Source organism: Bombus pyrosoma, linkage group LG8 (assembly GCF_014825855.1).
Source record: "Bombus pyrosoma isolate SC7728 linkage group LG8, ASM1482585v1, whole genome shotgun sequence".
Lineage (NCBI taxonomy): Eukaryota > Metazoa > Arthropoda > Insecta > Hymenoptera > Apidae > Bombus > Bombus pyrosoma.
Window position 1 is genome coordinate 8,017,600 of NC_057777.1, and position 23,570 is coordinate 8,041,169.

A 23,570-nucleotide genomic window follows, 5' to 3' on the forward strand; every position below is an offset into this window, starting at 1 on the left:
AGATCTCACAAATACTTTTCGAAGTATAAAACAATTTTACTACGAATAAAACAATTTTCACAGATCTCTCTGTATCTATTCCGAAAAACTACCTCTCTATGGGAATAACAAAATTGCCATCGAAGCCTCCAAGCCGCTCCAATCCGCGCGACCTAACCTCAAACCAATGGAAATCAACCGGTTCACCTTCCCTCTCTCTGTCAAAAAAAGATACCAACTAAAAATCACGACACAAAAATCAGCGTACAAAAAGGGAAAAAGCGAAGAGAAAACAGAACTGTTTGGAATAATCTGTCCAAAGCAAGGAGCGAGGTCTCGTTGCGTCAAGGTTGGTCTTCTCTTCTGATCGACATTTCCAAGAGAATTCAGCGGAGAACTCGCTGATCTTAAGTCACCTTCACCGCTGCCAGGTAATCTCGAGAGAGTTCCGCGGTCGTGCGCCTGTCACGATGCTATACGTGTTGCGTGCTGCACGAGGAAATGTCGAAACATCAGGTAGAACATTAGTATTGGTGCGACCCTGCGCCATGGTTAGGCCTTTAGTGGGCCATGGCCACCTCGTAGATACAAGGAACAGGAGGCGATTCAAATATTTTATTAGGCCAAGATTAACAGCCCTCCGGAATAGCCCCAGATGGAGCGCAAACTAGAAACAATTGTGTAGGAGCAATCGTAACGATATGTATTTCGAATTTAGTACGGTACTTTTCAAGAACTATGAGTGATCGAGATTCTGGAGTTTTTCCTTGATGGATTGGACCGAGTTTGAAGATAATTAAAGGAAAATCTGGACGAGTTTTTAAAAACGATAAAAGTTTCTAAACTGACGTGAAATATTAGCTATAGCATCGGTATAGGAGAGTTTACGTCAAGACGCACGCTGGACTAAAGTTGAAATTTTAACTCTTTAGGTTTCTAGCATATTGACTGCCACGACGGTCATCGATGATCCACGTTAGCAAATTTTCTAGAACGTTTACAGTAAAATAAATTTCATAGATTGAAAGATTTTCAACAATGTGAATGATCTAGATAACGCTAGCAAAAACTATCATATAGCCAGCAAGTATCATATATTTTGCAAAAATTTTAGTATATTTCAATCTATCGACTTCTAAGGCAAATATATAAAATTCGCGTGGCAGCCAACGTGTTAAATAATTTAGTATTTTTATATTCGTAAATCTCGATATGTTAAAAGTAAACTAAATTCCTATTGGTTTCTTTCTCTCTTATAATATCAATTTTCTTATCAAACATCTCATAAGAGTATTTTAGACAAGTTGTTTATCTGTTTTCAGAACAGCAGAATTTAACTGAATCAATCAGTTGCGTCAATGGAGATTGATTTTCAAGGTTCTCTATTTGGAAGGTTCCACAATTTGATTCCGGTTTGTTAATCGGAAGTTCCTTTCTTGTTAGCGAAATTTTCCAAATTGGCTTCGAAGGTAACTTTGAACACAATGATTTATGACGTCGACTTTGTTATCTACGCTATTGACAGATTCCTGTTTCTTCGCGTTTAGAGTAAATTGATTAATGACTCTAAACATAGTCTTTGTATATTATATTTCCTCTGTGACTTCAGTAAAATTCCTACAATATGAAACGTTAAATGTGGAGAAATATTTACAAGCCACTTGGTATATTTATTACTTCTAGTCACATCGGAATTCGGTATTAGTTTATTTCAAATTGTACATTTCCCCTAAATTATAATTCCTTTTAATCACTTTGCACTGCTGATTCTATACCGCTGATTCAATTTGTCTTCTTCTCCTTCAAAATTCTATTCTGTTAATTTCTGCTTCCAAGTAAAACTAGCTTTCGATTATTATTCACTTCTATATACCGTTATTTTTAGAATTAGATACAAATATCTTCATAAAACTATAACCCAAAGATAATTTCAAAGATTTCATGTCCTAAAAATTTCTTATTATCATTGTTCTCTATTCTTCTATATACTTATACATATTTTTTCGTTAAGACAGTAAAAAACAAATGTCTTCATAAAATTTTAATCTAGTTATCCTTATTAATATGCCATGTCCCAAAAATCTGTCTTCTTCTTACTATTATCATTCTCTTCTCATTATGAATCTGCGTTCAAATGTCTATGCGAAATCCATCTAATGTGAAACATTGCCTCAGCCAGCAATAATTCTTCGTCGAGCTTTTAAATCGGAACTTTAAACACGAAGACACGATGATGTTAAACGTGATAGACAGAAAATCCAACGGAATAAAGATCAATCTGATATTATGTTATTTCTGTTCGAACGATCAGGATTGCACAATGCTGCTTGTGTCAGCTGTTCGTTATACTGTCGAAACTGCGCGTGACCAAACCTTATTAATTTCCACCAACTTTGTAAATACATTAAATCAGATAGAATTCATCACCACGACACTAGATAAATGTAATTTCTCATTCAATATGATAAAATTAATTGAAATTGATTTTCAGTACATATTAAAAATGGACTTATTGTGTATTCAGCAACCTGCCATTTTTATCAAACGTGTGCATATCCTAGTACGAATAACTTTCAAGTTATTGAACATTCCTGTCGAACGACCAGGTTGTTTGCATAGTTGATTCTTCGTAATTATTTCGAGAAGCACGTTATAATCGATGTTTTCGCAACAAGTTTCTCATTTCTGGCCGTCGGTTGCCGGGATTTAATCTAGAATGCTTGCTTGGAAGCAGAATTTCAACAGAAACTATTATCGAACACCTTCGGTATTTTATTTCTCCATTTTGTAAAATCGATGGATTGGAAAATTTAAAGTAACTTTGAACGAAACACCGGAAATTCCATCCAGTTATTATTATGTTAAGAAGTTCTTAAAAAATAAGCTTTAGGAAGAAATCAATTATGAATCTATATATTAAAACAACCAAGCTCTTGATGGAATTACATATTTATAAGTAATATCTCTAGAGCATTCAAATCCCATAAATTAAACAAACATGTAAAAAAATGAAATTATAAGAAATATTAAACGACCAACTTCTAAAAAAGTCAAACACCATCATAAAAGAAACTAAACAGCCAAAGAACAAACCACTAAAAAATATCACTCGAGAAGACCAACAAAGTGTCTTTTTCAACGTTCATCCATCATCTTCGCAAGGTAGAAAAACGCAAGTGAAAGAAGCTGGCGAAGACTCGTGGCGCTAAGTTGAACCGATTAACGCAACCGTGTCTTTCGAACGTCTATTTTTCGTGCTGCGATTTAAAGCAGCTGAAATTGAGCGACGTCAAAGGCAGAACGCTTGTATGGAAAACGATCGTTTATTGCACGGAAAGAAAATCTTCATCTGGAAATGGACGAACGCGCGCAAGAGCAGCCATCGACGGAAGTGGATGGCTCGTAAAGCGTCGAAATCGTATAAAGCAACGTGGTGAATCGAAGATTTATCGTCGACAGGTCGGAACGTTGCTCCTCGTAAACTTGTCGTAAAATTGTGAATCGAATGTGCGTAAACGTGACCACGAAACACCGGGTCAGTTCGTAAAGCCGAAATATCTGCCATAGTTCCGGTCGGTAAGTAGCCTCGAGCTCGTAAATTCCTCGTAGAAAGTTGAATTTCGGATCTGGAGCGTCATTGGCTTCCGACGATAGTTGGAAAGCGTCGAGTGCTTTATTCGCAATTCTTAAGTTTATGGACGAACAGAGTTGCATTTAAGGTTGTGGGTAATTATTTACATAAGAACGATGGTGCTTGATGCGAGCTTTGGGTTAACGAATTTATAAGAGCTGAAGATTGTGATTATGAAACAGTGTTAAAGCGTTTTGGATGTTGGGCACCGTTTAGTCTAATTTCTTTTGTCAAAAAATAAATATTTATCACTAGGCTGAAAGATGTATAAAACGTCCAAAGTACAGGATCTTTTGCAGCATTTAACAGATAAGACAATTTTCCAAGCAAGTTTATAAAAATATGAATTTGCATAAATATTCGCGAGTCTGTTTATCATACAACAAACAATCCGCTTCAGATTATATTTTCAAATTACGATAATCATCCCCTATGCAAATACATATGAAACAGCAACCATACTAAAACTACCCTACCGCTGTCTAAATGAAACATAATGGTAATTCCAAATGTAACAGGTAATCCTAGCATGGTTTTGATGTAATCGTGTTAACGGTTCATTTAAAAAACGATTGAAACATTAGTATTCAACAGACTCTTAGGCATAACTGACTTCGTAAAAAAATAAAATCAGAAGAATAAGCGGAAGAAGTTGAATGTTATAGAAACGTTGAAGAGGTTTCGATGTGTGACGAAGAGGTTTCGATGTTGTAACACAATCTCTTAATAATTCAACACGAGTAACCATCAACCATTCTACTAATTGCCCGCTCGTTTCATTCACAGCTGCAGCCAAAGAGAAGAAAGAAAGAAGAAGAACGAAATATTGTATCATCACGTGAGCGACAAAACAGGTTCATCAGTCTTTTTCTCCATTTTTTTGTCCTAACGGTGCAATTAAACGGGGCCCACGCGTCGCGTCGTAGGACCACAGGATTCCAACGGGTCCGCAATTAAGACGAACTTAATTAATTAATCTGTCTCTATTCTTGCGTTAATTCCCGTGGCGAGAAACCGCGACGACCGTGACCTACGCCCACCTCGACGCTTCTTCTACCTTTTTCCCTCGTCTCTTCTCTCATTTTTCTTCTCTCTGTTTCGTGGTTTCAGCGACACACCGCGTTCTCGCGATTTGAGTCTTCCGGTTGCACGGACGGAAATTGCGGTTTTGCTCCGGTCGCGGCGAGCTTCTGCGGAGAGAACTGGAAAATCGTCGGACTTTCATGGTCCTATGTGAAATTTCGGGAAATTCAATGCTGAAAATGAATTTATGTAAGCCTGCGGTATACCACAGCTCGGCCAATTTAGGTTATGATTAAAATCTGAACTGTGTATGAAATCGAGGAGCTTTTGAGGTTGTTTCCAGAGAATTTAATGCGATACTGTTAGTAGAGGTGGAAATGTTTGTGGGATATTTGGGAATTTGTCGAGGTGGCTTTGAAATTAAGAAAAATTTATTTCGCATAACAAGGAATATTCAGGGTATTCTATTTTAATTCTCTATGACAGGTATTCTGATTGGGCAGTATAAAATGGTATTAGTATTATTGAGATATATATAATTTTGTGTGCTGGACTAGATTAGCCGCGTAGTAGTGACACACGTATGTGAATATGAGTGTATGGAAGTATATGTGTGCACAGCGTCTCGAAAAATAGATGAATGCAACTGTTCCATTGGCATAGAAGATGGTGAGGTAAAGAGAGTGCTGAGACGCGTGCAAATGTATATCGACGAAGATCCTGCAAATCGTTTATTAAATAAATCTAAAACTATTTTAATATAAATTCTAAGTGTAATCTTAGTGTTTCTTTACTTTTATTTCAGCGATTAAGATCCAATATTCTCAACAAGCATATTGACCTACACCTACGTTTTCTAAAATGACGTAAGTCAATTTTTTTAACGAAACACGATAATAAATCATATCCTTTCGTGTATAATATTGTCGAAAAATTTGTGAAATAGAACGATAAAAGTAATGAATTTTCTTAATTTAATTAATATATTTAATTAACAGAAATTCATTAATAGAAATACAAAAATAAAGATAATTTTAATTAAAATAAAATTAATTAACAGAATTAGATGAATTCTATATAGACAGTATAATTAGAACATTCGAAAATCACATTTGAAATAATGCAAGCATGATGTTTATTTTAGTACAGGATTCGCAGAAACTTCGACTATAAGATCAGCTAGATATAAAATTGTTTGCAAAATTATATTAAAGATGAAATTAGAAAATTTCGAGATCTCACGTGAGCCAAGAAAATTTTGAAAATATCATTATCGCCTAATACGATTATTGATCAATACTGTTATCATAAAACAAATATTAATATACTAATTTTGAGATAATTATTATACCAATACTAGTCCTATGATCAAGTATTTTCATTTCCTGGTAAAGTAATTGATTAACGTAGGCAAGTCCAATAAGTTTCCTTTAGCTCCTTGGAAAACTTTCCAGAAAACGTTTAAAAATTGAAGAAACCTCCTTGAGTCTCCTATCCTCTAAGAACGTTTGCAACGTGTCTGGCTAATGAGCACGACGAGATACATTTGATCGTCCGCTGCGTGCTATAACGACTCAATTAATTATTCTCAAGTAGCGTTGATCGTCGGTCCTGCGTATTGAAGCTGGTTCCAGGGGCATACGATGCACATACTTTAACTCTTATTGCCCTTCCACGCCATAATTTTACTGAATAACGTTGCAATTCTTAATAATTTATTATGTTTTTTTTTACTCTTTGTGGAACTAAATAGATTTTACGTTGAAAGATATTGTTTCCTTTCCTAATTGTTCTGAAAGTGTTTACTTCGTGTTAAAAAAAGTCTTACCAAAAGTCTGGTATTTTGTTTTCTTGTTAAGTTACTATTTTATAGGTTTCTTAGTGATTTTAAGAGAAGATTTCGTAAAGTTTCCAACTTTTACGCTGATCACAGTTTATCAAAAGCCTCTCATCTCTTTTACCACTATCTGCACCTCTAAGAGAACTTTCCTCCGATATCAAAACTTGTGTATCTGGGACGTATCACGCTTTCCTCCATACAGTACCTTCTTCTACTCTTTATCGAACCTTCAGCCAAGTTTTTACCTTGATGATCTTCCAGATTAAATATCCTTGCTTTCCGACTCTTACTACCTTCGTCAAAATCATTATTACAATCTCCATTTTAATCGAATTCTTATCCAAAAGTATACTCTATCTGTCAAACAAATTCGTTTCTTAAAACTATCTCAAATTTCCACTTTTTAAGAGGAATTCCCTCTCTAAGATTCAACTGCCGTGAACTTGTTTATTTTAATTCGTTTCTTCGTGTATTATTTCAGCTCAAACTGTCTGCGTTTGTGGGAAGTTTCTCCATTTCCAAAGCTATAAAATTCCTCTCTTTTCAAGCTAAAATTTTCTCATCTACAAATCCCGAGATTCCTCTTGTTCCAAGATCGTCAAATTTCCAAAATCGCAAATGCCTCTTTTTCTAACAGAATCCTCTTGAACGAAATTCAAAACTCAAGAATATCCTTTCCAGCAAATTTCCAGAGCTTCTGTTTTTCGAATAAAACCTTTCGAAGAAAACCCAATCTCAGTATCTTCGAAGAAAATAATTTGCATATCGTTTTGTCCAGATGTAAGAAGAATATGCAACTCAATTCTCTTGAAAACCAGACTTCAAACGAAAAACAAGCGTTGTACTACATTTTCGACTTACATATGAGCATGTAGAATGACCCGCTGCCAATGTTTCACTCCTATCTAATCGAGAATTAGATACTTGAGTAAGTTTTCAAGCTCGATTTCCTCGAGAATGAAACGCAATTTCGTTATTCGTGATTTTCCTCTTATTTCGTATCACAGAATGTCCCTCGCGCCTCTTGTACCACGACATTTTAGATCCACCATATATACGTAGAAATCCAACATTCTCTGCACAATTTTATCCGCACCCTGCTCGCAACAACGTCAACAACATCCATATTAAGGTTCTGATTACAGTGGCTGCGTATTCGGCCGAATCCAATAATCAAATACTTATTCGTATATACATTTTTATCAGTACAATCTTCAGAAGGTAAATTAATTGGAAAGTAAATTAAAGTAATTGATCAGAAGGTAAATTCGTCGAAATAAGCATTGGCTATAATAATCATTTCCTAAAGCAAATACAGAAACCATACAATGTTCGGTCTATTGACTTCTCGATAAGGAAACATCTGGACAGATCACGCGGTTAAACGGGCCGAAGCAATCGCGGCGGCGTGATCGACGCTCGGACACAGGATAGAGCGACAGAGGAACAATGATAGAACGACAACGATAGAGCAACAGAGATGGGATAGAGTGATAGATCGGTCGGTCAGCTTGAAATTTGCATCGCGCTATAAAACTGCACGCACGCGGCCGTGCTTCTGGTTATGTCAGCATCCTCTGCCAGACAATGGACGACCCCGCGGTATTGTTCGGCACGCCTGTGTACACTGGCTGAGTGTATGGCTACTATTTCATGGTGATTCTTACTAATCGATGTAATCGCGTGTACGTGTATGCACCACGGACGCATCCACGTGCAGCTAACGTACACTACCGTCCATAAGTTTCGAATCGACGCTTTTGGAATTTTATATTTTACGATTTACGTGTGTATATTACAAAACGTATATTCATTCCATATATTTTTTACAGTTTTATGTCTTTGTCTAACGTCGAATTGGTTTTCTGAAAGATTCTGTTATTTTAGGGGTTACAATCTGGAACATATAAAAAATGAGAAGGAATAGTTTACGAAGGGAAAATTTATGTGTTGCTTGATTATAGTGGTAAATATACTTTTATAGCTCACTACACTGGTGGTTATAAGTACATATTACGATAGCTACCCGTTATATGTTTATTGAAAAACCTGAACTACCTTATTTCGTATTTTATATTATAAGGCACATTTGGTGCGACCCAACTAAATCATAATTTTTGCTAATATTGTAGAGAAACTTGTAATATGTGGATTTTAAAATATGTTCTCTTGCTAAATAGCAGCTGTAGCATGATAATCTCGCTCATAATGATATGTGCACAGACGTTTAAATTAAACATTCGTGGAAAGGATTGTTGGTAGCTTATTAGAGCCATTCTCTCTACAGATCTTGTTTGGCTTACTTTCTGTGCCTGACTTCCAACTCGATTGTTACGCGTTCCCTTTGTGTTTTTAGAAATCCTAGCGTCCGAATAATTAACGAGTATATTTGACCATTTTTACTTCACGACAAACAACAATGCTTCACGATGGAGGAATTTTTTAAAGGAACTTTTTCTGCTGTAATCGTAAAAAAATTACTTAAAAATATGTTATAAGTTCAAAGCGTAAAAATTTAAATATTTTAAGTATCTTTTAAAAAATTTTGGAAACATATTATGAAATACGTTTTAATATAATCAGCGCTAGTTTTTAATAGCATTTATATAAACTAGTAATTATTTGACTTTTAAAAAATTAGACGCGGATCAGTTAGATATATTCAAGTAAGTTTCTATAGCCGTAAAATATTATCCAGAACGAACAAATAAAATTAAAATTATAAAATTGAAGATAGCGACTATTTAAAATATTCCGTTTAAGAAATCTGTCGAGGATCACGCCATTTCGTTTGATCTACTACGAGTTCGTTTCAGAATACATATTTACAAGATTCGCGTAATGAATGTTTGCAGTAAAATTTATGGATGTTTCGAGGAAAGGAATTTCCATTCAAATCCCGTCAAGAAATTTGTTTCGACTCGCCTCTTTTTATTTGCTTTCCCGAGCTGTTGTTCCGGCTGCTGTTTGGGAATCCAGAAATGTTCGTTTCACGGATGTGTCGCGAGAGGCTGTAAAAATACAAGGCAAAATATTTTGTTAAAATGTTTGTCGGCATGAGTCAAGCCCGTGTTCTGAACTTTTACGGTCACTTCTTTTTTTAGTCATGGAAAAGCAGCGAACGCTGTTTATTTTTAAACAGATTTCCCGAGATCTCAATTTTACTGACACAGACGAAACTACAAATTTGAACGATCGAGAAAATAAAGATTCTTGAAAGCATGTAACTCTTCGTTTATGAAGAAAATAATTTGTTTATGACATTAAGTTTTGTTACCTATTGTGATTATTTATAAAATATTTATATAAATATAGAGTTAGTGTGAAACCTTAATTAAACGAATTAATCATGGTAGCACGTTGTTTGGATAATCTTGTTTTCGCATGACAAAACATCATTTACATTATCGATCATAAATATTAGCATACCCGACGATATTTAACATAAATTGAACGTGTCTACGTTTAAACTTCGCGTAAACGTACAGAAATCTGCCTATTTAGGGTCTAACGTAATATTGAAATCGAATAGAAAGGTACATTTTTTTTAAAGAGCATGTGCCTCTTTTACGGGACACGCTTTTAAATGAGAAAAAAACCTTACGTGTTTAATTAGTGTACTCCATAAATTATTTTTGTTACGAATAAATTATCTGAAACACAGATAGGTGAATCATTAAACGCGCACCTGGAAACGCAGAAACACCTGTGACAGATCAATTATCCTTATACAAACTGTATCAAGGGAACCAGTGGTTTGGTAACACGTTTTCACATCATTGAACTGTGATGCACGCAAACACATAATTTAAGAATATGTCTAACGAGTGGTAGCATTGGAAGAGATATTTGTAGAACGAAGTAAATTATTTTTCACGCGTCTTAACATCGCGTTTGGACACGTGTTACTTCTGCTAAATACGCGAGTGAATATTTCTGTTCTTGTTTGTTATGAAACTGCCGTGTATTGCTTTACCGAGTTTCAATTTCCATTTTTAAACGGGTGTTTTATTTTATAAAACATAAATTCAAGGCGGTTCACGTTTTAAGAATTACACATTTTTTCTGCTTGTAGTATTCTACCGTTTTATTATTATTTTAATTACTACGTTTAATATTTTAATATCGATGTGTATACTTACTACGTTGTAGCGATCTTACATTTATTTCTTTGATCCTGCGTATAAATTTATTAGGTATCATTTTACATTAAACGCATGTAATGATAAATTTCTTGTCCTTAGTGCAGTAATTATTTTAATATATTATAATAATTCAAGTTTACTATTTTAATAAATGAAATTTCAAATTTCAGATATCTTTAAATTTCTTTTAACTTACGGAGTTTAAAAATTTCCATACAATAAACATGTATTATTTACTTCCACTTCCCCTCTTTACCATATTTATTCTACAATTTTTCTAAATTACACATTCGAATATCGTCAGAAATCTCGAACATATTTTTCCAACGTATAGAATTTACCATGTCTAATCGTCGTCTACTTGACCAGTTTCCGTATCTATGAAAGATCAAAAATGCTCTAACGATATCATTCGTGTACCATTCGTCAAAGACGCCACGAACGAAAATCCAGGCCACTTAATTCTTCATCGATGCGACTAAAATTCAGCATAGTGTATGAAGTGTCGAGGAACTCGAGACGAGCGCGTCGAGCACCGTGAAATATCGAGGAACCAGTTCGGGTTAATCTCGAAGACGTTGATTAATTCCTGCAGACTCTTCGCTGGTAAACTCAGCGTTGAAACAGAGAGGCGGCTTCTCTCTATTGTATGGTACGAGTTATTTTCGAAAATGTTTGCAGGCAGTTTAGTCTTGAATATGATTAACGAAATGAAACGAGTAACAAATGATCATGCTAGAGTGAATTAAATTTCTATTTTACGGCCTTTACGTTATAAAATTTCGCATAGTAAAGCCTATTACGCATATTAAAAGCTATCATAATTTATATTGTAATCTATTGCTACAACTCCCTTATTAATCGCGAACAATGTTGCTTAAACAAACTAAACAAACACATCGAACGAGCTACTACATCGATGCTTGTCAAACGTCGTATTATACAATAAAAATTTCATTGCTCGTAGCTTCTACAAAATATTGGATATTTAATCCAAATAATTTTCATATAATTCAACATACTTTTTCGAAGACTATTTCGTTACATTATTCCAGACTTGTAAGAATTATTAACAATGTTTGATTCGAAAGGTCTTAGAACGAAGCTGTTCTGATCTCTTCATTTAAAAATCTCTTTGAAATAATTTACCCATTAAAAAATTTCTCAGATAGAATAGGAAACGTTTCTAATCTTCCCTAAGTTCTCGTTTTACATTTCCAAAAATCATCAAGGCATTTTTTCCAAATTAAAATTCGTTTAAAAAATCACATTGTAGTGAAATTTCATAATTGCGTTATAAATCTTCTTAACATCGAATGCGCCGATTTATATCAAATTTCTTCTTACTTAATATAACCGATGATTAACGACGGTACAAAATAGCAAATAAATTAAGTAGAAACTTACGAGTCGTTCAAGTATCATCTCATCATCTTACAGTACATACATAGTAGATTAGATTATCTACTATGTACATAGTAGTACATAGTAGATTATCTTACAGTATCATTATGTAAAAGCTAATAAAATGTGAAATGAAGAAAATCTAGTGAAAAGGGAAGAAACTGAAATTTTCACAAATTACCTAAGGGAAACAAAGCAGGATAGTTGTCATCTGCAATCAGTCATGTCCCATCGGTCAAATTCTCAATCCTTGCTTGTACAATAGGACCTGAAGAATTGGTCAATTAGACAACAGGAGGATTCTGTACATACCAATCGCTGTTGGATGGATTAGCTGATAACTCTGAATACATTGACTACTGGTCTCTAATGACCGGTCTCGTTCAATAGGTCTGAATACGACTTGAAAGTGTGAGTTTTCCTCGCTTGATCAGGTGTAGTATAATAGATGAATCGCGTCACTGGGGTAATGAATGGTTCGGAAAATGACGATAGAATGGTAAAAATTATATGGAAACAAATGGATTACAATGGAAAGGACACAATGAAATAGAATTGAAATTAGAATAGAAAATAAACGGGAAGAAGATTCAGTCGCTTCTACTCAACCATGATTGGGGTTAGGTTAGGTAGGTCACAAATCCTTTGTGTGAGATTTTAAAGCGCTCTGAAAGTCGGTACTTCACCTTTCAAAGTAAATATTCTGTCTCGATTGAAATGCATCCTCTGTTGTTACATTAGAAAATTTCAAAAAATTCTCCAAGTTATTAAGCGTTATGCGTTTGAGATTTCTCAAATTCTAAAGAAATTCGTGTGATGTGTTGATATATTAAAGTTTCCCTGGATTAGAAAATCCGCAAATCATTTTGGACTAGAAATTTTCCACATTTCTCTAGATCAGAAAAGTCCCAGATTATCCTGCGTTAAAAGATTTCTAAATTCCACAAATTCTAGAAATCGGAAAATTACGCTTGAAGATATCGTTCAGCGCATTTTCTTCTCTGTAAAATCCAAGATAGCAAGATATAGAAAAGAATATGCGTTAAACATCTGACGAAAATCTGGAATCTTCGTTGAATCTGGAGTCGTTGGTGAAAAATGGAGTATATAAATAATTATATACAGATATAATCTAACTGTCCGATTATTTTATATAATGAAATAATAGATAAATGCACTGAGTTCTTATAATGCATATAAAATATAGATGAAAAAGAAGTCAGTTCTGTCCAAATGTGTGAGATTGATTTTACGAGCTAGAGTAAATAGAAAAGGATGCAGTTGTCGAAGTAGATGAAGAACAAGGATTGAGTGAAACGAATGGTGGTGCTCGCTTGGGATTGATATTTGAACAAGAGATATATCCGATTAAATTGCAGCTGTTTCTCGAATTGACTGTCATAGAATTTTTAGTGCCTTAAGAGAATATAATTTTATGATCTGCGAGATATTTAATCTTTCGACGTATCTACTCCTCGAACACTTTATTAACGATGGAGAGAAAATATGAAACAGATCGAGAAATAGCGCATACTTTAAAGTTCCTCTGTAGGAAATGCGTCGCAACATATTGCTTTTATAATATTTTATGGGAGGGCGAAATACCCTAGCAATTTATTGCTCGCTATTGGGAGATTTTAAGCGAGTATATCTCATCGCAATTCCATCAACCTCTTTTATTTCCGATTCATGAGACTGAAACATCTATTTCATTGACTGCAATAATTTACTCGTCACGTATATCGCATAGTGAACAAAAAAGCAAATATCGAACGCAGATGTTATCTATTCAATTTGTTACGCTAGGGAAAAAGCGGAATTCCCTGGAAACTAAACTAGAGAACTTAGAATTCAGCTATTATTTGATCTGCGAAATTAATTTAAAGATGTTTTCAAATAATGCATTTAAATAATATTAATCGTTTGCAATAATTACAACTCCAATACAAATTCAGTAAGGTTACTCTCGAAAAGTTTCCATATTTCAAAACATTTTCCTATAAATCATTGTATATTCTCCAAATCCTTAATTCTCCGAAGTTACTCAAAATTGTTTTGGATTAAAAATCCTTAAATTCTAAAAAGGTATTCTGACCAGTGAGTCTTCTTGGTCTCTGAATTCCCTAGATTTCCACTTAGAAATCACAATAAATTCCCTAAGCCACAGAATTATAACTAAAGCTTAAAAACTTCCCTAAATCACTAAAAGCGAATAAAATCATCTACTCTAAACTGAAATATCTCAAAATTCTGAAATATCAAATATCTGAAATATCAAAAATTCTCGAAATTATTAAATTACACTAACGCTTTAAAATTTCCGTAAATCATGAATTTCTCCAAAGACTATCGATATTTTGCGAAGAAAACATGCCGAAGGTAATTGATCGCACCATCAACTGTAATAGCGAAGGTCCAAAATAAAAATCTATACACGACATGATCACGACAGAAATAATTCTTGGTATAGGCAATTATTTTTCGTTTCTATCGTGTGATCGATGCATACGATACGAGCAGCAACAGCGATCGCTTATGTATATTTTAAGAAAGCGCGATTCGAGCCGGAATTTCGTGCGATCCGTGGCTGCTGCTGTATTATGCATTCTCAATCAACGGAGTGGAACGTTTGTCTGTTCTACGAAATGGCGTGCAACAATCCCGATACGAGGAACTCGCTATAAAAATGGCAAATGCTAATGTTATTCTCGGAAAGAAGACGAACATCTTCCAGCTGTTTGAGATTTCAGTAAACGAAAGTTTAAATTTGCATCCCGAATGCGCTCGAAAATCGCCTCGTAATTACTCATGGTTAAGAATAGTAAAATATAAAGTAAATGGCAGTAAAAAGACATAGCAATTTTTGTTTAATACCATTTACAATAATTCATGTTATAATAGTAATTTTTATGTAATGCTACCTAATTCATATGCAAGATGAAAAGAAGCTTGCTGCAAATGATCATTCTATTATTATCTGTCAAGGATGATTTTTTAAATACATATTTACATTAAAACGGTTTGTAATGTACACCTAAATGTATTAACACATAGTTGATTATAATTAAAATGATATAATGAAAGCAAATATACATATGTAAATATAGGTTGTCCGAAAAGTTTCTTTCGTTTTATAAGGAAATAATAAATGCCCAATGTTTTTTGTTTTATATTAGTTTATTGAATTATGCACGAACATAATAATAAAAATATGACGAAATGGACTATACCTAATTCAATAAAATAATATAAAACAGAAATTCTTGTTCGTCTATTATCACCTTATGAAACGAAAGAAACTTTTCGGACAACCTATACTTACATATGTATTTTTGTTTCCATTATATCATTTTAATTATAATCAACTATGTGTTAATACATTTAGGTGTACATTACAAATCGTTTTAATGTAAATATGTATTTAGAAAATCAATATATACATAATCACAATACAATATATACATAATCTATTTTAAGAATGTATTTCAAATATATCTTATTCTCTTTGCAAGCTGCTCGCGAACTATACAACTCGACATTATATATTTCAGCATATTTTCATAAAATATTGCAAGACTATATTCAACAATATACGCGATGAAGTTAATTCAGGGCCAAGACAACGTTATTATAGCGACAATAATAATTAGTATATTAATAACAATATAATATTACTATTACCGTTATTGAAATATCAGTTAATGAATCGAGTTACAAACACTCGATCCCGTGGACGTAAAATTTTCTGCTCGCAATAAAACATTCGGGAAACTGTTTCGGTTTCAATGCATATAGACTGGCGTGTGCATAATATTCTTCAATTGCCTATCAGCTCGCAAAGTTTCATAGAAATCTGTGCACAATGTTGGATCGCTAGTTACACTTCAACTACGAACGACGCGTTTCAACGAGATGAAAATCGATTTTAGTCGGTCGAGCAACGGTCCTTTGTCATAACTCGCTTCGAAGAAGGTACCCAAGGAACTATGGTGCTGTTTGTTCTCGTTCATACGGCCATGAAATGTGCAATAATTCATGAATACACCGCATGTCTCGATACATGGATTCTGCTTAAGATCGAACTTTGTTCCCTTGAAACTATTCTAAACTAGCGTTGAAGGTACTTACAACTATTGATAACACTACGGCTAAATATTGATAACACCGATAAATCGATATACGGTAGATTCCCTATTAACTGGCCTCTGTGAGACCAGATATTTAGGCAAATAAATGCGTTGTTTGTTCTTCTGCATTGTTCGTATGTTTAAGTTTTGCCGAAGTATTTTTCGATATTTTTAATATTTAATATGATCATGATATTTGTTATAATTGTCAAAACAATGGAAGTTACTTCTATTAGGTCGTCCGAAAAGTTTCTTTCGTTTTATAAGGAAATAATGGATGTACAACATTTTTCGTTTTATATTATTTTATCGAATTACGTATGATCCATTTTGTTCTATCAAAATAGAGATCACAACGTTCGACAGATTAGGTTTCATGTTTTTATAAAGATACGTTATTGCAAAAGACGTGTCTGTAAAAGAAAGACACTTTTCGGACAACCTAATATTATATATCTCATAAAATTTATCACATCACATAAATTATCGTTTAATACATAAAGTTCAAGTCTAATCCAAAAGTTACGATCATCTACGACCAAAGGGCGGAAATTAAGATTCGGTATAAAAGTAATATAAATACTGTTAATAAGAAGAATTAGAAATGGTAGATGTTAGTTAAATTCAGGTAAATTAGTCTTCGAGAAACTATTAATCAGACTTGTATTCTAACAAGCATGATACAAAATAGTTGAGGCAAGGGTTGCGAATTCTCATCCTGAATTATTACCCCATTAATCCTTATTTGCATCACTGCATTAAACGGGAACAATCTATCAGCATCTAACTTTAAGTAGCATTCGAAGAATTCTGAGCCATTGTACGATCACTTGTTACAAGCTTTATGACGTTACATCGCTAAAAAGTTTCTAAGTATTCATGGAAGTCCATTGATTGCCAACTTCTAAGAATACTTTAAATGCCTCGAGTTTTCATACAATCGACTTATAGAAATTTTCAAATTCTGATACCATGCAATTTATCAAGTTTGAAATTTGAAAGAGTTTGCGTCTTCTTACGATTAAAGAAGCAACTCTTTCCAATATGTAAAGATCAGAAACAAGGATCGCTTAATTACGATCACTTAATTGTACAAACAAGTTTAGATGAATCTGATTTTAATAAAAAAAATTATCATTCAAAAACTAGTTAAAGAAACGACGTTTATTATACAATGACCTAGGAATTATTAACAAAAGTTTGCACGAAAAGCGTAGAAAAATTCTATTCTTTGCAGCCTTTGTATTTTCCGTATTCGAATAATATAGCAACTGAGGAATAAAACTAGGTATTTAATATCTCCAGCTTCCGAGAACGATAGGTCCAGTTCCAACGAAAATGTTGGCAGGAGACAAGCTCGAAAATGCTCTAAATTGTCTGGAATTTGCGGAGCTGGCCACGCGGTGTGCTCGTTAAAACAGATTCTCGTGTAAAAAGTCGCGCATAAATCTCGACTCTTAGGGATATGGTTATCGCCAAGGCGTAATCTCTCGACGCTTTTAGGTCAGTGTCTAGTGGCACGTACAGGGTGTTAGAAAAAGAGATTCGAAGAAGGCTGTTTAACGCGAATTCCAACACACAGTTCCATCGATGAATATATTTAAACGTATGTGAAACTAATGGATCGATAGCTCTCTATTAAATTCAAAATATCAGATATTTTAAATAGTGATAGGAGTAAAACGAATCCTTTCAGAATTCTTGAATTATGAGAAAAATATCCTCTTTTATCAATTATTTATGAGTTGCTAGTAATGACACAATTCTATGTATATATATGAGCTCGTGTAAATTTTCCATGAGTGCATAGACATCTGTAAACTGGTTATAATCACATAATCTGACAGACTACACTTTTAATAGCAAAAATATTGACATCTCTACTTAAGGGTAAATACCTTCATTTTGGTAGATTTTTAAACGAAGAAACTGTAATGCGATATCAATTCGCTGTTTTCTTCGTGATCGAACATCTTCGTAATTAACCTTTCTTCAAACATTTGAAAAGGAGTCTGAAAGTATTGGGATTGAAATTGAATTGGAAAACGCGTGGGCTGTAGTAACTTTCCGGTTCGATCGTATCGTTTTCACCCCGCCTCACCCCGTTCTTTTTATTTATGGCGGTCAAATGGCAGTTTAATTTTAGGTTGGGCAAATATTTAAAGAGCCTTCAAAACGATTCTTTAGTTTCATTCTGATTCAAACAATTTTATTCATTCGTCCGTACGATCTGATAATGAATGAAATAGTAGCAAGTGAATGGAGAATATTCTGTGGATCGTCCTACACGTTCACCGTCTAGAAATATTGCAAAAGATTCTCTGGAATGTCGAACTGTTCACTTTCCTCGAAAGAATATTTGAAGTGGTTTTATGAAAGTTTCCAGAAAAAAATTTCGAGAGTTCTAAATTTCGATTTATTTATCAAAATACACCAATGACTACAAAATACTTATTGAAATATTTAAAATAATCAAAATTAAATATTAAATATTTGCAAAATCATGTTTATTATATTATAACATATCTTAGAAGTTTCAAATTAAACTAAATTCTACTGAAACAATATCATTTTCTACAAAATAATAGAAATTAGATAAAAATAAAAAGAATTTTATATTAGAGAATTAGTGGAATTTTATTAATAATACACAAATCTCTGGCAAATTTAAACAACAGCATGTAGACACGGATGAACAAAATTCCTACGCGAATTTTTACAAACGCATTGAAACAAAAATTCTTCGAACTCTAATTGCTATCGGAAATTTAAAAGCCCGCCAATATAATAGAATGCACATTCCACATAGCACGCAAAAAATAAGATATCGGAAATATAGTACTCGTCATAAAATAATAATACTTAGCGACTGGAATAAATCTCTGTTTAAGCTTCACTTCTTTAGTTCTATTTATTGTTACGTTGAATTTTCATAAACATTCGCATATCTCTGATTAGAGTGCTAAGAATCTTTGTCTGAATATATCCGTAAAATATTGTTTGCTCGTGTTTACTGGTGCTTAAAACTAATCAGAAAAACGAGTATATTTTTAATAAAATTCCGCCAATTCTATCGTACAAAATTATTTGAATATACTATTTTTACTTATTAATAATCGCTTTTTTCTTTTTCATTTTCATTTAATTTTTCATTTTCAATTCACAAAAGCTTTTAACGCCGACGCTAAAAACGTTCAATACTTTCATTTGAATCTAAATTATCCTCTGACATAATAAAGACGAAGCATCTCTATAAGAAGCTTGCAGGTTTCGCTCTGTCAAAGACACAAAGCCTCGAAAGAGAAGAAATTTCACGGAAACGTGGAGATAGGTCTCGAAATGAAGGTGGAAGAAAGGAATAAACAACCACTCGGTTTTCCACCGAAAGTGTCAAGGCGGAAGGTCGCGTTCACCGGTGCGTGCTGACGAAGAAAACTGCCCTCCTCTTCGATGGTGGTTTTCGAGCCAAGCTTGTAGCAGCTTCGTGCGAGCTACGAGCACATTTATTGCCCCAATGCGATGTAGCTACGTTATTACTCGGCGAAGTGGGCCAATGTTGCCTGGCTGGCCTGGAATCGAACTGATTAAAGCAGACCTTTCAGAAATTGCGCTTTCACCACCCTTCTTTCCCTCTTTTTGTTTCTATCTTGTAGCGAAGCTTCCTTGCTTCTTCGGGCAATCGTTTGAGTTTCACTTCGCAAAGGGTTGAGTATTTATTCCTTTTTTTTTTGTGGTAGAAGTAGAACATGCAGGTTTAAATTGTTCGAATTGGAGAGGTATCGGTCGACAAGGGACTAATTTTAGATTTTGAAGTGCACAGAAATTGTAACTCAAAAGTATGAGATGGTAATAGTTGTAGATTATAATATATGTTGTGATCTACGGAGAGGTTCCTTGGCTCTTCAGGAAATGGTTTCGGTTTCATTTCGCAAAGGGTTGAATATTTATTCCTTTTTTTTTTTTTGTGGTAGAAGTAGAATACGCAGGTTTGAATTTTTCGAATTGAAGAGGTATCGGTCGACCAGGGACTAATTTTAGATTTTGCAGCGCACAAGAATTGTAACTCAAAAGTATGAGATGATAATAGTTGTAGATTATAATATATGTTGTGATCTACGGAGAGCTTCCTTGGCTCTTCAGGAAATGGTTTCGGTTTCATTTCGCAAACGATAGAATTTTATTTTATTGATTCTTCGAATTAAAGAAATAGCGATTAACGAGGAACGAATTTTGGATTCTTTAAAATGTGTAGAGATTATAATGCGAAAGTGCGAAGTTTAACCAGATGAATAGTCATAGATTATAACACAACCGTTCATAATTATTTGAACGATTTCAAAGTTGTAACCAATGATGATACGATTAAAACGGTATTCATTGGCCGGCAAGAAATTATTGTGCGTGAATTGTATAATCAAGCGTCATCAACGGTCGTTAGCCATGTGTATAATTACTTAATCTATTCTAATTATCTCGTTTTCTCGTCAGTCACTTGCAATTAAAGAAACCACGTGCTATTTCGAATCAGAAAATATTCTTACTTCCGCTAAATCTGAATACGGGAAACTTAAGATAAAATTAAGTAAACGCAAACTTAACGAAAAGCTAGGCGGAACAATAATTAATCGCATCTTCTAAATTGATTATTGCGTTTTAATTGTAATTACAATTTTCCTTGCACCAAAAATCTACAACAAACAGTTGCAACAATATTTCCGCTGTCTCGAAAGCTGCCACTTCGTTTAAACCCCTAGACCCCTAGACTACTTAAACGCTGAAAAGGTGAAGCTGAAAGTAAGTCGAAACAAAAGCAGCCGAGGTCTGTTAATTAAACTTTCGCCCTTGGAGAACATTCTCTCAGCCCGTGTTTTCCGTGTCTTCGAGAAAAAGCAATGCTCTTGGCGCACAGACAAGACTGAAACTTTTACTGGGATAACGGCGAATCGTCATTTTTCTTATTCAACCAGGGCCGTTTTAATGATTTCACGAGTGCTTCTAGGTCAACCGAGAACGAAAAGCGTATCTGGTGCGTGATATTTTCGTGCGTACACACGCGAAACAATTATACGAGGGGCTTATTTGCCAAATTGGTTAAGTCCACAATACGGAAAGTAAAGAAAATTGATGAAATTATATAAGAGAAGCATCGAGCAAACGCATTGGCACTAAGATTTCGAAAATTTCAAAAAATATAGTTAACCACTTTGCCCTGTGAACAGCTCATATATCGTGTCGTCGGACGTGGATTTTGTTAACGACTTTTTCTTCAAAAGAAACGGATCAACTGCTTTTAGTTGACATTTTTTACTTTCCAATATAATATTCTTATTTATAATTGTCTATTCTCTAGACACAAAATTATTTAAATGGATAGGTCTTTTTAAATAAAAAATATAGCCCTTTTTTAAATGAAAAATATTTTTCAAAGCATTGATACTATCGTAGAAAATATAATAGATTGCTGGAAAGCCAATCTAATATATATTTGCTACTTCGTTCGAAGACTTCCATAAATCGCAGGTGGTAAAAATGTATGTAAATTCTGACTGTTGAAACACAAGCTATAAAGAAGCAACTCTCGTAAGAAGTATTTTTATGAAATTTTAATTACGTCAGAGAATATTTCAGATTCTAAAGTTAAACGAAACACTCCGTATATTTGAAGTGCAGTAATAAAATGCAAGAGCCTCGATCAATATTTGCGAGGAAAGGTCATTGTTGGCGGAATTTTCGCGCGTTTCTTGCGGTTTTACGACCGATATTCCTTCTTCCTCTCCCTTTTAGCAGCTCGTTAGCCGAGGAACGGTACGAAAAGAATCCGGATAACGTAAATTCGTCGTAAGGCGCAGCATTCTACCGTAAACAGAATGAAAATAAAATCTCTGGTCGACGTTTGCGAGCAGAGCACGTGGTAGATGCGCTTAAAACGTTGGCTTAAGTCTTGGTAATTGAGTAAAGTTGGCCCGGAAAGACAATAAATGGAATGACCGGTTTGAAGAAGGCCGCAGCCTTTTGAAGTAAGTAGGTTACACGTTGGGCCTGGATTACAAAATTCTAGTGCAAAATCCAGGGAAGGCTGTGACTGATCCTGAGAATGAAAGGAAAAGAACTGGCTAATTTAGTGAGACAGGAAGCTGAGAGCTCTTGAATGGCACGAGACAGGAAAACGTTTCGTTTTAATCATCCTGTGGGTGTTTTCTTTCCGTTTTTTAATTAATGCGATTGAATCACATGAAATTTGCTCGCATATTTTTCAAAGGCACATATATCTTATATTAAAAAATGAATTATAAAAACACTATTAAATGATTTCACAGACACTGAAACATTATTAAACGTTGTTTTATTCACTTTTATATATATATTGACAAGTGTTGTATTGATACACATGACATACATGTCTTGAAATTACTTAAACTTCTGCTATTTCTAGTAGCAAGGGAAATGATTTTGATGATTTAAGCGAAACACCCTATATATAAAAATATAGAAATATGCATGTTTCAGTGTTAACTATAAAAATATGTATTGAAGGACGTATATTTCTATTTCGAGAAATAAACTTTATCTTTACAAGGCATCAGCACGATCTGCTGGCATGTTCTCTGGTATCCAACTACTTTCATCTGAAACACGTTTTCGCAACTTTCACATTTGTTGAGATATTTGCATTGAGTTAGACTTCGATTTTTTAGACTCGTCGAAAGTATTCATTTATGATATTGGAATGTTGATTTTAAGTCTTGTTCCACTTGTCAAAGTAATTTGCAAAGTCAATAACGTCAACGGTATACGATATAATAAAAAATGTAAAAACATATTGCAAGAAACAGTTTCAAAAGTATTTAAAAGAAAAATAAAGAAAGTATGAAAGATACTGAAAGAAGTTTTCTTAGAACCTTGTACAGTGACTTTAGCATTCTTCCTATTTTCTAAAGCAAAATTCCTTTTAAAATGTAAATTTCCTTGTGATACAAGAATTTAACTATACAATTATTGCGAAAAGAGTATTAAAAAATGCTAATTAAGACTGTTAATGTATACGTAAATATTGTCTAAAATATTGGTTATGAATGATATCGATATAAGAAGTTCATGTTTGATCTCATTTTCTTGAATCGAACAATATTCATCGCTAGACTGCGTTGTGTCTGGCCATTACGGAATATTCTACTTAAGACGATTATTCTACTGTAATTCTACTGTTTTGTTGAACTGTTGTCCATAAATACATTAAGAGTGGTTCCTGAAAATTATTGACAATAACGGCACATAATATTCAGATTTATATGATTCCGTGTTTTTCAATAAAAATTGAAAAATTTTGTTAATTTTATTATCAACTGGACATTTCTCTGACAAGCAATATTATTACATAACAATGTAGATATTTTGCAAGTAATGGAGAGTAATGAATTAAT

At 33.9% G+C, this 23,570-nt stretch overlaps 1 protein-coding gene across 7 annotated transcripts in view; it reads left to right on the forward strand.

Annotated features, from left to right (window-relative positions):
- LOC122570229 (potassium/sodium hyperpolarization-activated cyclic nucleotide-gated channel 2) overlaps window positions 1-23,570 on the forward strand; it is a 221,402-nt gene that overhangs the window by 149,177 nt on the left and 48,655 nt on the right. The gene's annotated exons all lie outside the window — the stretch shown is intronic.